Genomic DNA, 11,303 nt, shown 5'->3' on the forward strand with positions numbered 1-11,303 from the left:
ACACTGGGCTGGGCTCTGGGCTCTCCTTCACAGACGTGTTCTCTAGAGGTTGATGGTCTCCTCTTTGCTGGGCCAGCAGGCAGGAGAACTCTGCAATCCAGAGAATTGCCAGCACTAGGCCACTACAAGAAGACCTGTCACCTATGGTTCTTGAAAGATATTTCCCTGTGCATGCCTTCCAAGCCTTTGACTGTATTCAAGGTTGCTGGAAAGATAGCTTTCTGTCCTGCAGAGGTGAGACCACTGTTATCCCCAGCCTGCCCATCTGAATATAGGCCGGTGGAATGCAGAAGGAAAGGCTACCCCCGACTCACTGTCCACATTTTCTCCTGTCTCCAAAACATAAGCAAAGCGCCCCAAACTCCCACTCCCCAATCTACCATGTTGGGGGGCTATTCAAAACAAACCAGACCCCAGCTTCTCTCACAACACCCACCAAACAAGTCTCCCCTCAGCCTTTTGTTGTGCGACTGGCGGATGAAGCATCTTGGAAAGTTTGAAAATCTAATTTGTGCTGCTATTGTTAGACAACGGTAACTTCTAGCCACTGAATTGGAACCTGTTAATAGGGCAGCATTAAGGAATCACTGTCGCATTTGAAACCCATTTCTAGGGGGAGTGAGAGAGACGTCAGGGACTTTCTCAGAGGGTCATTGAAGTCAGTACCATCAGAAAACAAAGTGCTCCATACAGCCAGCTCAAGGGCCTGCCTGCTTTCTTTTAGGCATTTAACAGAAGATTATATAAGGTCCAATAATTCAATTAATTAAGAATAAAATGAAGATGGTGACTTTATATTTCCTTGGTCCGTAAAAACTTCTAGCATTCTCATAACCTCTTTTATTCTCTGGAAATTCTAATAGAAAAATCTTTTTAATATGGTATTTTGTTAGCAGGGGATATGCTGGGACACCACAGTATCGGCCCACAGATCACTGCTCACATCCTAAAGGCGTTGAAATTTTTAAATGAAATCAATACTGGCCTATTCACGTCAACAGCACTATCCCCGGCAACGTAAAAATACAGAGAGAAATTGCAACCCGAGCGACTTATCCCACACTCTTTTCATTACAGGTCGTCAATTAAATTATTTCTATGATATTGTATCTGTCCACGGAACGTTATGCCAGATCCACGCGCAGTACTTCAGCTTCACAGAATCCCTGTGAAAATGAATGAGGCTGAAGAAAGAACGTAAGAGATCCAGTAGAGGGGGAAGACATTTGCAAATAACAATAAACCTATTCGCTCACCTGCCAAAAATTCCCCCCTCCATGATGCCTTTATTATAATTTTAAAAATAACAACATCTTCATTCTCGTGGCTCCAGATTATTCCAGGAAGGAGCAATCTGAGAGGCTTCTCATACCTGCTCACCATCAGGGTTTGAGGGAATCTTGGGTGTTTGGGTTGACCTCTTGTAAATGGACTGCACTGATGGGCTCTGCCTTCAGAGAAGCTAGATGGGTCTCTCTTACCTGGGATTCAGCAGCAGGAGCAGAAACAGGAAGCCCATTCATAGTCAAGTCCTCAGGTCTGCATTGATGACACCCCAGGAGGTTCTGCAGTTCCAATTGCCCCTGGCATTAAGCAGAGGCAGCCAGTGGGCTGTGCTGAGGCCTAGCTTGAATCAGTGATCCAGCAACGAAGCAACTCGGCAGGAGAATAAACTGATTGAATCAATAATTTCAATCACTGCCTATCCCCAGATAGGAACCAGGGAAGATGGAAGAGGATGGGGGAGGGGAACACCCATAAGCAGAGACACTGGGACTGAGCTTAGCCTGGGAAGAAACAAAGAGAGAGCACACTAAGGAGATGAATGTTCAGGAGAAGAAAAATAGTTCAAGTTCACTGAGTGCCCAGAAATTGTTCTCACCTAGAAGTGATGTGCAATCCATCTGTCACCTCACAGACACCTCTTCCTTCAGCCACCAGGCCTGAGGATGGTGATTACGAGACTGGCTGAGAAACGAAACGGCTTGCTCGCTAAGCCTGCTGTTCCTCAGGCCCCTGTGCAGGCCCCCATTGGCCACAAGCCATAAAGTCCTGCCTGCAAGGGACACTTCCTTGGCTTTGTGGCCACGCACACACACTTGTGTCAAGACACCTTGTTGTCTTTCTATTCCCCTTAAAATTAAGGAAGGTTGAATCAGATTCTTCCAGAATGACCTTGCAAGGTTGTGAAGACCAACATCATAGTCTGCCTGCTACCCAGAACTACTTTCTGCAGTGGAATCTAGGCAGAGAGGCCTGGAGTAGCTGGGCTGGCCTTCCTTTAAAAGAATAGGTGTCTAGTGGATACTTACCAGAGAAGACCTTGGTTAATCTTCTTGGGAACCTCATGAGGCATCGTTATTTATGGTCCCATATTACAGATGGGAACATTGAGATACAGAGAGTAGCCTCACAGGCCACCAATCTAGCTCCTAGCACCATCAGAATGAAAATCTGAGTGTTCAGGCCCCAAACTCAGATTTTTTTCACAGTACTCTGTTCCTCACCTTTTCTGTTTCTTGATGAAGGAGTATAAGAATGTCTTCTATGGTGGGTGGCCTTCAGTCACCAACCATATATGCATCAGGAGTCTCAGCAATAAGAAAGAAGCAAGGGCTCTCAGGATGTCCCTGGACTATGCCCATCATTCTCATTCTCGCACATAGTTAGCAACGTTGTCACCAGTGTCATCACCAACATAGTCATCAACTTCATCCCCTCCCATACTTTATCTAGATCTCAGGCCAAAGAGGTTAAACTTTAGCTCTAGAACTGTTGGAACCTCATCCTTGGCCAGAATTATAAGCCAGAATTTGCAGGTTTTGGTTCACGCCATTGAAAGCAGATTTGGAAGAGAGGCAAGTCTCTATCCACCATCCTCCCAGTGATAACAGAAAGTGTCTGGTTCATCTGCATGAAAAAAAATCATAACGTGGTAATTTGTAAACAACCAAAATTAGTCCTCTTCATGTGTCATCAAAGTCCCAAATCAAGGCAGTTTCAGCTATGTCTTCACACAGTAGACTAAAGAAGGCAGCTCTCTGGGGTCTGTTTTATAAGGGTGCTAATATATACCCATGGGCCTCACTCTTGTAACCTAGCGACCTGCCAAAGGACCCACCTTCTGACCGTATCACTTTGATGGGTTGGTTTTCAATATGTTCATTTTAGAAAGACACAAACTTCTAGCTCAGAGCAGATGGCTACTCCAGGCATTCACAGAACCCAGGTTTCACGATCTCATCCAGAGGCTTCTTTGAACATGCTGCAGTCAACTGAGTCTCACTGAGGAAAGACAGCTCAGTAAGGAAGACCGCAGAGGGTCTGAGCAACACACGCTGGTGTGGCTCTAGTGGGAGTGGCTCTCAGTCTTCCTGAGAGACCTCGGAGCGAGCGAGCAGCACGCGTTTTCAAAGTGGAGCCGACGATACTAAAGCACGGCTTTTCAATTCGATTCATTAAAAGATTTTAAGAGCTTGAATGTCTAAGGCCCTGGGCTTCTGTCTGGAGACGTGGAGATGAGATACAGTCTTTTACCCTAAGAACTTCAAAACCCTGTGGAGAGACAGACATACTCAAAAGAGACCGTGGCACAAAGAAAGTGGTGATTAAGGGTAAAGAGAGTACACAGAAGGCTTTGGAGGCTTATAGGGCAGCTGATCAAACCATCTGCAGAAGGGGTTTGCAGAAAGGAAGACTTAGCTGGGCTTTGAGACTAAGACGGAAAGGTGCGTTCTCTCTCGGGATACCTCCTAAAACACTTAACCACCTTTGACATGCATCCTGCCAGAATCATCATGGCACCAGGAGAAGGGAATCTGTGCCACTTACAAATGGCACAGAAAGGAACCAAGCCTGTCTACCCCTAGAGACCCAAAGCAAAGCCTTCCCTCTACCCGCCAGGAGAACAAAGAGAGCAAAGTGAGGCCAGAGAAAAGAAATGGAGCCGGTTTGTACAGCCTGGAGTTCCCTGCTGAGCTTTGGGGTCATGTCGAGAGATGGGAGACGTGGAGAGCACGGGACACTGTCAGCTGGGGCTGTGAACAGGAACTTTGCAGCCCGCCACATTGGCACGTGTTTGGTTCAGCCACTCACTGATCACTGAACCCTTTGGTAGGCCGTACGACCTTACTATGCTTCTGTTTTCTCACCTATAAAAGGGGGATGATAAGTGGCAACCCCCTCATAGACTTGTTATGAGAATTAATGAGCTAAATAAATAGTAATAAATATATACTAGCAGGGAACAGAGCTGAGAGAACAGTAAATATGGTGTTCGCTTGTAATTATCATGGAGAGAAGCAATGGCGACTGTGACTTGGAACAGGCATTTTGGAGCCCAGCGACCTGGCTGAAGCCGTGTGGAAGCTTTGTGACCTTGGTCAGTTACATCATGTTGCATACCTCAGTTTCTCCGCCTATAAAACAGGAACCACAGTGGTCACCCCACAGGGTTGCTATAGACCTCAATGAGACACTGTTTCCAGAGACAGGAAGTCTGGCTCCATGTACAAGCGATTTTCTAAATGGTATTCTAGCTTTCCGCTCTGTAGGCTAGCTGGTTATAGGCTTAAAAAGTTTCTTAGCGATCAGTTGTGCGAAGGTCCTCATGGGAAATTCAATAAAAAGTTAGCAAAGAACTGTAAATTCTTAATTGTAGGGGATTAATAAGGCTTTATTATGGTAAATTTACCTCACACATGATTTAATAGGTCAAAACTACATTTTGTAATTAAAAACCTAAGAAATCATGCACACTGAGGCTTATAACACACAGATTTAGTCTGAAATAACTAACTCAGGAAGCCATAAAAATGAAGCAGTGTATATAAATCACGGCTTGGAGGAGCCGAGGTTTCGGGAGGCAGGTAGATCTACTCAGAGTTTACACCAGGTCCCCCTCAACAGAGCTTCAAAATCCTTTTTAACATCTGAACTGTTCCACCAGCCCAGATTTACAGACACAGGGATTCAAGATACAAGAGAAACAGATACTGAAGAAGTGGTCTTGCCACTGCTAACTGACAGTCTTGGTTTTCAGTTTGGTGTCCGCGCCTCCTGCATCTCCACAGTTCCTTCAGCAAAGCCTTTCAACTAGATGCCAACCTCACAGGTCTTGCTTTGAACTGACAGCTCCGGCATTCATTTACATTAGAGTCAGTGGTCATTTTGTAAGAAAGTTGAAGCATTAGTGATGTTCTAGAAGGTTCTCAAGGTAGCAGTAAGATTGTCTTAGTTAGGGTTTTACTGCTGTGAACAAACACCATGACCAAGGCAAGTCAAGTAAGGAGAACATTTAATTGGGCTGGCTTACAGGTTCAGAGGTTCAGTCCATTATCATCAAGGCAGAAGCATGGCAGCACCCAGGCAGGCGTGGTGCAGGAGGAGCTGACAGTTCTACATCTTCATCTGAAGGCTTCGAGGAAAATACTGACTTCCAGGCAGCTAGGAGGAAAGTCTTAAATCCCACACCCACAGTGACACACTTCCTCCAACAAGGCCACACCTCTTAATAGTGCTATTCCTTGGGCCAAGCATATTCAAACCACCACAAACATGTTTCCAACAAAAGATGACATTGTGTGGTTGTTTCACAGACAGACAGACAGACAGACAGACCAATCTGAGATAGAGGATCATTCCATTGCTTACGGTTTTGGTAGACAGATCTCCCCCAACCCCACCCTCTCAGACTCACATACAAAATTTTCTTATTTTGTGAAATAAAAGAATATGTTGCTACCTCTTAGGGTTATTATGAGAGTCATATAACAATATAAAGCATTGTTCGTGACACAGTGAGCACTACGGATTACTGGTGATTGCTTCTTTTAGATAAATGTTGAGGAGAAAGAAAGACATGACAGGAAGTTTTGGGAGTTCCTATTCTTTGCACTGTCCTAAATCACAGAGTTATTTTCTCTCCTGAAGAGAATGCACCTTTCTGAGTTGGGAGCTTTAAAAAAAGAAGAGGAAGCAATGATTTTAAAATTCTATAAACTATTTAATGAGTTTTGATCTTTGGCATAAGAAATTGAACTTTTATGTAATATGTACCTGACATTTCAATGAAAAGCAGATTGGAAGTTTGGTTTGAAGTTATCTTTGGGAAGAAAGCCAGAGAGCAAAGGGTTAATCAGCTGGGCCACTTAAGTGGTCAGACATGTAACCAGTTGACTTTATCATTATTTTAAATCAGATTTAGAAGCATGTATGTGTGCATGTGTGTTTCTACATACATGTATATATTTATATATATGCTTGGAAACCAAAGAACTCCAAGTTGTTTGTTTATACAAAACGTTAACTTGTGAGCAAGAAGAAAGATCCCCTCGTGTTATAACAGCTCTGAGATCACAGGTCCATGAGACTTGTGCCATCCCTGGTTTGCAGCTCTTGGGAACAGCCATGTCTGGTGCCGGAGGGAAAAAATAAGTGTGCATTTGTCTTACAAGACTTCCAGCTGAGCTGTCATCCAGTGTCATTCAGCAGGCCCTGCTGCCCATCCCCCTTCACTGCTGGACCCTGCTGCCTGGTCCCCAGGCAGACACACTGATTCGGGGTCTCACAGTGGTCTTTCACTGATCCATTTTCCCTACACTGGGACCCTGACTGCCCAGGGAAGGGCCACTGTCTTGCTGTCTCCGTGTCCTGTTTTCTTAGGAGAGGGATCTTGGTGTTCAGCATCAGCCTGTGTTCAGCAGTGTGAGGCAAGATGTCCAGCCAGTTAACCATCAGAATCCCCATTTCCATCTCGGATAAATTCTACCTGTGGTGCATTCTGGGAGTTGCTTATGTGAGGCTGGAAGTATGACTCTAATCACAGCCTCAGTTTCAGAGTCTACTGACCAGGGTTTAATGAACTCCATTTAATTAATAAGCTGGACATGGAGAGTTAAGACTTGTCAGCAGAGGGGGCAGGGAACAGAAAAATTTGGAGATCAGACTGTAACTTCCTACAGCAGTGTCCTTGCTGAAACCTAACCTTGTGCATTTTCCTCATGAAGAAATGTTTTCAATAAAAGCACAGGAAGGGAAGGGTCATTGTTAGAACCACAGACGGGATGGTCTATGTGCCACACAGGTGTGTCTTCCAGAGGTGACGCAAGGCAGTCTTCAGGCCACGTCAGTGGCTCATCCAACCTCATCTGGGAACACAAGCCTAGTCCTGGCCTTGAACACTCACTTGGGGCTGGTCTGAAATCAGGCTATTCTTTGGCATTGCTGTAATTATGTCGGTCAAGGCCTGTGTTCATGACAAAGAAAACATTCCTCTTACTCAACCTGAGTAATCCTTAATGGGTCCTTGTATCTTGTGATAAATTTCATAATTATTCAGCCCTACCACTAACACCGAAATTCATCAGTCAAAGCAAATTAGCCGAGATTCATTAGAATAAGACATCTAGTAGGCACATGTACTTTATTGGCCTCTTACACCAATAGTTTTAATTAGGTACATATTTCACAGCTCTGCAGCTACTCCAGTGAAGGGCTGCCTTTATCCCTTTTATTTACAGTAACAAGCTATCAAACACACACCACCATAATTAAACTTGGATATAAAAAAAAAACCTTGTTTTATTAATGGCAGCCTATTCTAGCCTTAGATTTCTGAAACCTGCACTAGACAGTTCTTTATTTTTTTTAAATTAATTAAATAAATACTATTCAATTAAACTGAAAAGATGGGGTGATGCACCCGAGGGGGTGGTGAGCCCGATTTAAGAGTGAGACTTTCTTCTTCCTTTCTTGCAGATTATTTCCTCTATGTCACCTTCAGCAGGGGGAAAAAAAATCTCTTCATCAGATATTTTAGTGATGAGAAAAGTGATTAAAATCCAGAACATTTTTAAATTATTAATACGGAATTTAAATGATGTTATAAAAAGGGGAATACGGGAGAAAATGTTACACATTCATGGAATTTTGGCTCATGCATAATAAACAGTTGAAAACACTACTTATACTACCCAAATGAAAGAAGCCACGCCAAACACTTTTCTCGGCCGGCAAGAGCAACAATAAACGACAAAGGGCGCCATCTGCTGGCACTCCGCTTACAAGCGTAATTCCGAGCCTCGCCAGACCTGCCAGTTAGTAGGTGTTTTTTTTTAAAGTGATATAACTGTACCTACAATGCTTGCATCTACTTAGACAAGGGAGAACTGTAAGGAGGAGGATGTTTCTGCTTCATTCTCAGGCCCTTTTCAAGGGTTTCAGGCAGGACAATGTTAACTGAGGGGAGGCGGCTAGCCTTTCCTGCTTTACTCACTGTGAACTAACTGAGCTTTGATCCTTGGGAGTGTCACAGCCAAATCTTTAAAAGGCAAATGACACAGGAGCCAAACTATGCAAATCACACACCCAGGCAATGTATTGATGTTACCCAGTGCTCCTGGGCCCTAGCTTGCTGGACCACAGAGAACCGAAGAACTCTGGGAAGCTTCCGCCTCCTTTCTCCCTGCAGGTTTGTGGCATGGCTACCACTCCGCTTGTCCTGCTCTTTAATGCCCGCCCCTCATTGTCCCTTCCCACTCCCATCTTAGTTGTTCATTTGCCTGGTGCTTGAGTACGAAAGTCCTCATGTTTAAGACTCTGTCAGGGTGCAAGAGAAGTAAATCAAATAACACTTGAACAGAGATGATCTATATTGGTTAATTAAACCAGTTTGTATATGCCAGCAAACAAAAGGATATGTTCACCAGCCTTTGAGTGGCATCTCTGAAACATTCAGATCCTAGGCCCGTTATCTCATTATCTCAACAGCTGTAAAGTGGCTCTGTCGCTAAGCCTGGCTAGCCAAACCTGTCTTTCTGGGGCTGCCAGGCTTACAACTTGGATGTCCATATTTCTAGAGAGCACAGTACAGGGCCCTTCTTACTAGCTATATTTACGTTGTAAAATGGGGAACTAGATAATTTTAAGGGTTCCTTTAATGTGGTTATACTTTCTGTTTGTTTTGGTTTTTGAAATAGAGTCTTCTAGGTGTTCTGGAATCCACTATGTAACCCAGGCTGGCCTTGAAATCATGGGGATTTGCCTGCCACCTCTGCCTCCAACTCCAACTCTGCCTCCAAGTACTGGAATTAAAGGTTTGCATCTATACAACTGACCATGGTTAAATTTCTTAAAAATATCAAATACCTGATATTTCTAGAATGTATATTCAAAATTAATTTGTATTTCATAGCTTATCAGTTAAAGATAATCAGGAAAAATGTTATTAACAAGACTTGAGTAAACATATTCCCTCAGCCTTTTATGAGGTAAGCCTCATAAAGCATCTTCCAATCTCACTGCTGTGAGGAGAGCTTGCCCCACCTATGACTACCAGGTTACTCAGTGTGCTCCACAGACTGTGTGGGACATGTGTGTAATGAATTCCCTCCAGTTTGGTTTCTCCAGAACATATATTGACTATGAAAATAGTAAGCCTCAGAGCTGAGGAGATTACTCAATGATTAAAGTGCTTCAGCTATATGTGTGGGGACCGGAGTTTGGATCCTCAGAAACCCACACGAATGACTGCTGAAATTTTAGCCTCAGATGGAGAGATGGAATCTCCAGAGCAAGCTGACTAGCAAGGCAAGCTGTATCTGTGAACCCTGAGTTTGACTAGCAAGGCAAGCTGTATCTGTGAACTCTGAGTTTGACTAGCAAGGCTAGCTGTATCTGTGAACTCTGAGTCTGACTAGTAAGACTAGCTATATCCATGAACTCTCAAGTTTGATGGAGAGACTCTGCCTCAATGAACACGGTAGAAGAGCAAGGAAGAATGATTCCCAACAACAACTTAGAAACACTACATGTACTTGCAAATACATGTGTACACACACACACACGTATACACACACACACACACACACACACGAAAAAATAAAATAGCAATCCCTATGAGAACTTTTCTATTCACAAGAACCACTCTCCCCTAAATTTCTCCCTCTTGTAAGCGAAGCCCATTTCTACTCTACTGTTTCCCTACAAGGGCTCTATCTTCCTGAATAGTTGCCTCTCTTAAATAGGATTTTGCTTCAGAGGCCACTGGTGGCCCATAGTGTGGCAAGCATTGGCTCTGTCCCCAGTGGTTAAGTATCAGCCACCCTGTGGAGTCAGGGATTCCAGGACCCTGGGAGCTACAGACTAGTGCCTCTTCCCTCCCACAGCATGGTCCCCCAACCCTTCTGTCTGCACGCTTCCTCCTGTGCACTCATTTCATCTTTTTATATCAATTGTTTCAGGAACAAGGGAGGAGACACAAGTACTCTTCAGGACTTAGGTGTTGGGGCATGTTCCTGCAATCTCAGCACTTGGGAGATGAAGGCAGAAGGATCAGTAGTTTAGGGCCAGTCTGGGCTACAAAATGAATTCAAAACCAGCTGAGGCTTAATGATTCTAGGCACTTGAAGGTCATCTTCCTCTCTTCAGACTGAGAACAGTAGACAGAAGTGGTCAGTGGCCAGCACTGATAGGGAGAGCATGGACAAGGGAGAGCCTGGCCTGCACTGAACATCTGTGTGTGGGAGCTGATGTGAAGTTCTTCCTCTTCAAGATAACACAAAGCCCTTCCTCCAAAGCTTACAAGAACCACTTCGATCATAGAAGCCACTTAGTGGCCCAGGACACTGCACAGTCCACTTGCTCAGACTCTCCACGGACATGGCGTAGCTGCATGTGTTCTCTTTGCAACATTGGCCTGCTTTTCCGCTGTTCTTGGGTGGACACCCTTTTCCTGACATTCCTGAGTTCCAAGCTCAGTCTCTGCTGCTCTCTTCCTGGGTACTGCACTCTCTCCCTGGGGTTGTCTAACTCACCCTGTTGCTCTGAAAGGCCTTCTCAGATCACGGCTCTGACCTTTCGCATGAAAGAATTCATCAGCTCATGTTTCTGCTGTGCCTATGCCTATTTCTTCTCAGGCAAGCCCATCAACTTAACATGCTCAGAATAGTGCATCTCACCACTGAACTAGGCCTCCCTGCATAGTACCCATTTATTCAGTGACATCACTGTCCACACGCCGAGGGTCACAAAGATGCTGACCTCCTGTTGTTTTTCCAGCTCCCATCACAACCAGCCACCCAACTGTGATCACCCTTGTTCTAGTAAAACACCAGATCTCAGGCCCTTCTCTCTGTCCTTGCTGACATAGTCCCAACTCCTTCTGTTTGTTGTAGTAGATGCCCAATTAGTTCTCTGCCTCTGGACTTAACATCTGACATCTTCCCTTCACAGACGCATCAAAGAAACAATTTTAAAACGTAAATCTTTATGTATCTGCGTGCTTCAAGAGCTATGATTATTAT

This window comes from Arvicanthis niloticus, chromosome 4 (assembly GCF_011762505.2).
Source record: "Arvicanthis niloticus isolate mArvNil1 chromosome 4, mArvNil1.pat.X, whole genome shotgun sequence".
In the NCBI taxonomy this organism is placed as follows: domain Eukaryota; kingdom Metazoa; phylum Chordata; class Mammalia; order Rodentia; family Muridae; genus Arvicanthis; species Arvicanthis niloticus.